At 32.0% G+C, this 5,423-nt stretch overlaps 1 long non-coding RNA gene across 1 annotated transcript; it reads right to left on the bottom strand.

Annotated features, from left to right (window-relative positions):
- Positions 1 to 4,960: 4,960 nt before the first annotated feature.
- Positions 4,961 to 5,396, bottom strand: LOC134244436 (uncharacterized). The gene is made up of 2 exons (XR_009987223.1): positions 5,283 to 5,396; positions 4,961 to 5,115 (listed from the first exon to the last, which is right to left on the bottom strand). It is a non-coding gene; the product is annotated as an uncharacterized LOC134244436 (long non-coding RNA).
- Between the last annotated feature and the right edge of the window lie 27 nt (positions 5,397 to 5,423).

Below are 5,423 nucleotides of genomic sequence, written 5' to 3'. Positions count from 1 at the left end.
TAATAATATGATAATGATTAATGATAGATATTAGATTTTATTTAGATTATTTCAAGATTAAAAAAATAACATATACTGCAAATATTTATTGCTTTTAAGAATTCAATTTCAAATAATCATTATTAGTTAAATAAATAAATATATTAAATCTTTGGTTTCCATGCTTAGTTATCATTATTTATCACAAAATCATGGTATTCAAAACGGGAGCATGAATCTGAAATGCATGAATTTAATTTTAAAAAGATATATTCAATGGTGTAATCACGATTGTAAATACATCATATGTACATGTAGTAATTAAAATAGAAACAACAGGCATAATATGTCTTCTTTACTAATTTCTTGTCTCAAGTAATGGCAAAATGCAATGAAAATAGACTTTTTATTATTTTTTTTCAATTGGCATTAAATGATACGATTGGTATTAAATTTGAATTTTCTTTTTAAAAAATCGTACAAATAAAAATAACATACGTAGTTTATGTATGTGTTTAATGTTAGTATCACCTGTTGTATCGCCAGAGGATTGGTCACTTTAAATCGATGACGTCCGAGATTGCATATATAATTTTGGGGGAATGTGAAACACCTTTGTAAAATTAACTTAGCATAGATATTTTGGACTAAATAATGATTAGTTTGTTAGAGAAGGATTCAGATAGGGATGTATATATATTTTTTAAAATTTGTAAATGAACAGAGATATGGCATGTCAACTTTCTTTAGTCGATCTTTTCCATTGATATTGTACAATTTCTATTCTTATTGTAAAATTTTCCATTTGAATTGTATGTATAAGTTTTATTTGTATTATATATAGTTTCCATTTACATTCAAAAATTTTCTTCTTGAATTTTATATTTTATTTGTAGTCTTGTAATCTTTTCCATTTGTGTTGTATAACAATCCTTTGAATTATTTGGAAAATTTTCTTACTTGTAGCTTAAATTTTCCATTTGCAATGTTTCATTATATTTATAGTATTATTTCTTATTTGTATGTGGTAATTTTTAATTTGTATTGTATCCGAGCAAAACAAATAAACAATTTCACGGATAGCCTGAAGCTTAATTTTTAATTTATATAGACAAGAAGTATAACATCAACAAAGTTCATCAAGAAGTATAACATCTGTTTCACTGTTATTCTGTTTGTCAGTTTGTCCAAAAAAACTTCTATCTTGCCCATATCTTTTGAATGTCTGGTACTATGACTTTCATTTCCACACGTGTCTATCTTGTCTTTTGAAAGGACCTTTCATTTGATAACAACAAATTCGATCTTTTGACCTTGGAGATTGAACTACGTTTGCAAAATTTTACCAAGCTTTAACCATGGCCATTTCTTTTGAACAATTGGTGTGAGGGCTTTAATGTCTCTTCCATCTAGTCAGTCATGTCTTTGGGTACCATCGTATTTGACCTTGGCCATAACATTTGGACGGTTTGTCCTAGGAGGCAAAATTTATAACACCCGTCACTGTAACAAATTTTACAAATTTTCATTCACAAAAATTACACATCCTTTGAAAAACTTTTGAAAAACTTGCTCTTGAGCTGTTTTACAGGGACATCTATGTTTCACAAACACACATTGTTCCTGCGTGTTTTTATCCATTTCCTCCAAAAAGTTGAACATTTACACGTGTATGAGACGAGAAAAGCAAAGACAATGACAAACCTTTTTTGCTCTCACAAAACTGGTAACAGTTGTTGGGAAGAATAAATATTATTATCACAAACAGATGACAATTCGCATTGATTAAGTGGCGTAATTTAAACCACGAGAACAAAATCTCTCAGTTTTCTTTATCAAATGTTTCTTATTTGTACTATTGAACCAGATTCTCAAATACGCATTCGAATTTCATAATACAGCCTTATAATAATACGGTAATTATGATTCCAAATACAATAGAATAGATAATGAAAATCATCACCTATTTCTTAAAGTTAAATAGTGAGTCGTCATCATCTTGTTTCTTTTAAGGTAAGTGTACCTAAAGCTCCCTTTATAAGGACGAAATTCTTCAAAATCACATGTCAGTTTTGAATATTTCTAATATTCCCAAGGCCAACATAAATTCAAATTAACATATCTATATTGGATTCCAAAACTTCATAAAAAATCCTTACAAAGATATATCGCGGGTTCCTGTAAACGTTCTACCAAGCCTCTTTCTTTACCCCTCACTATCATATTAGCAGTTGTGAAGGAGAAACTTCAGGCATACTGTGCAACAATATACATAAATTTTCGAAAAGTGTTGTTAATCAGATATGGATACTTCAACGTTCCAATGAACTTCTGGAAAATTTGAAATCATAAGATTTTACAAAAATCAACAGCTTAAAAACTTTCAATTTTCAATTTTATACACAACCATTTTCCACCACAAAGAAAACTCCTGGCTTTTTGATGTCATCGAGAGCTGCTATTTCATTAAAATGGAACTCTTGAATTTACTTCCCTTGTTATTAATCATTTGCAAAATTATTTTGTTAAAACCAATTTCATTGTACACGGAATTACTCTGAAGTTGATATCAAAAAGATCCTTTCTAATTGACAATATCTATGTGGTTTTCTATGTGGAAGACCAAGTGTTCGAACATTCTATCGGAATTCCCATGGATACCGTTTGCGCCCCGTTATTAGCAGACCTATTTTTGTATTCATATGAAGCTGAATTTGTGCAAAATCTTATGCGTGAAAAGAAGAAAACACTTGCTGTGGCCTTCAGCTCGACATTGAGATACTAGTATATCGACGACGTACTGTCAATTAACAATGGTAATCTCCATTTTTATGTCGATATGTTATATCCTGGTGAGCTTGAGATAAAAGAAACCACAGAGTCTGACACAACTGTTTCATATTTGGATATTTTACTTGAAAAAGACGTTAGTGGTAATCTAACAACTAAGTTCCAACCCTAACCCTGATGATTTTAATTTTTCTATCGCCAACTTCCCTTACGTATGCAGCAATATACCTTCATCGCCTGCACATGGAGTTTATAGATCTCAATTGATTCGATACGCAAGAGCATGCTCTACGATGAACAATTTCTAAAACGAGGTAAATTATAGACAAACAAGTTGATGAAACAAGAATATCAGAAGTCTCGTTTAAAGTAATCATTTCGTAAATTCTAAGTTCGATAAAACGACCTCGTCAGCAAATACAATTTATCATTGAGTCAAATGCTGACTGACGTTTTTCTTTCTAATTGTTAGTCCATTATTTATACACTGAATTGACGACGGATTTTCCGTTATTTCTTGATCATGGCAAGGAACACACTGCGGGTGTGACCGGTTGGCAGGAGATGCTCACTCCTAAATGGCACCTGTTCCCACCTCTGATGTTTTGGAGGTCCATGTTTGCTCTGCTCCTACTTTGTATTGTTTTATGGACTTTTAATCTTGAATACTGTTCGTTATCTCCATATGTTTCATTCCAACATCTTATACGTGAAAAGAAGAAAACACTTTCTGTGGCATTCAACTCGACATTTAGATATATCAACGAAGTATTGTCAATTAACGATGGTTATTTCCATTCTTAAGTCGATATGATATATCCCAGTGAGCTTGAAGTAAAAGATACAACAGAGTCTGACACATCTATTTTATATTTGGATATTTTACTTGAAAAAGACAATAATGGTAATCTAACAACAGGCTTTATGATAAACGCGATGACTTCAACCATGCATTCATTAACTTTCCTTATTTATTCAGCAATATACCCTCATCACGTGCAGACGGGGTCTATAACTTTATCTCTCAATTTATTCGATTCGCAAGAGCATGCTCTGCGAATGTACTACCGGTATTTCTTAAACGAGGTAAATTATTGACAAGTTGATGAAACAAGAATATCAACAGTCTCATTTAAACAAAAGTCACCATTTGGTAAGTTCCATGGTCGATATAATGGCCTGTCAGCAAATACAAATTACAATACTCCAATTTGGTATTGTTAAATGGTCTTTTGAGCTTGAATACTTTGTTACTCGATAGGTACTCTGTGTTTTAATGTAGGATTACCCCAAAAAGAAACCTCACAACAGAATCAAATTTCCCCTACTTCCTCAGAGTAGGATTAAAATTACCCCTTTTTTATCAATGCATACTTTAATATACTATTTTGTGAGTATTGGATTCAAGTAGTTTTTCAAAGGAAAAAGGGGTTGAAATAAACCCAAATGATAGAAAAATGATTCCATGGAACTGGTTGCCAATTTGACAAAGCATATTTGTGTCGCCTCCTTTCTTTCATACGTGTACTTTAGTGTGGAAGGCATGGAATTTTTAATGGGTATATTTGGCCTTGGGGAAAATTACACTCTGTAAGTATTATGCTGAGAAGGACCCCACTCCCGAAGGTTGAATTTGATGTAGGGCTTCAACACGGGAAATTCTACTCAAAAATCTTTTTCCATGTGAGGAAATTCTGCTTTGGAGCGAGGTATCAGCCGCATATGGGTTTTTGCATGCCTCGCAACATGTCTTACATATATATAATAAAATATACCATAGAAGACATTTAGGAAGTAACATATAGTGTTGAGATAATGTGTGTTTTTTTTATTAGTTATGTTTTATATATGTGTAATCATGGCATTTCGTGATATTTTTGCCTGAATAAAATCAAACGAAAATTTCCAAAGAAAAATTCTTTCCTTATTCAATTTCCCGCCTTTGCTTCAAAATGCCATTTTAATTAAACTTCAATCTTTTTCAGGTTAAAATAAATATTAATGTATATTAATTTTCTATTCCAGAGGAATAAGTAACTCTTTGCAAGCCTTGAATCGATTGCACTTTATGTTTGAGAAGCAAAGTGCAAAATCATGAACGTAAATTGACTTATAGATGAATAATTATCTGTATATTCTAAACAACCCAATTTTTTTTTGTTTGAAGAACAGAGAACAAAAGGAACAAAACAAAAGCTGTACATAGTGTCTGTGTTGACTTAATATAATTGTAACAGAAACAAGATTTTAGCACAGGACATTTGGAAATCTTTTTACCGAGCTGAGGGAATGTAGATAGTTCCTCCGTTTTCTTAACAAGCGCCTTCGCTGGCAACAGCCACATTCCTGAAATATCCACAGACATTGAATCAAAGAACGCGTCACAAGTTTTATTAAAACATATACTTAACCTTTACTGCGTGTGTAAATCATTATTTTATGAGCAAATCATCTCATATTACAAATAAATTTAAGAAAAAGTGCTATATTTGAGAACAATAATTGATACGTACTCATTTTCAGCTTGGCACGCATTGGAATAAGTATTTCCGTCCTCACCACAGACTGGCGCGTAAAGGTTAGGGCATGCGCGGGGACACCTACCCTCAGACGCTACTTCAACTTCCCTGGAAAAAAGAAGAAATTTAATTTTT

The sequence above is a fragment of the Saccostrea cucullata genome, unplaced genomic scaffold (genome assembly GCF_032062105.1).
Source record: "Saccostrea cucullata isolate Sc308-1 unplaced genomic scaffold, CSIRO_AGI_Scuc_v1 ctg359, whole genome shotgun sequence".
Taxonomy (NCBI): domain Eukaryota; kingdom Metazoa; phylum Mollusca; class Bivalvia; order Ostreida; family Ostreidae; genus Saccostrea; species Saccostrea cuccullata.
The sequence above is the reverse complement of the archived record's forward strand: the minus strand, read 5'-3'. Positions and strand labels throughout refer to the sequence as shown.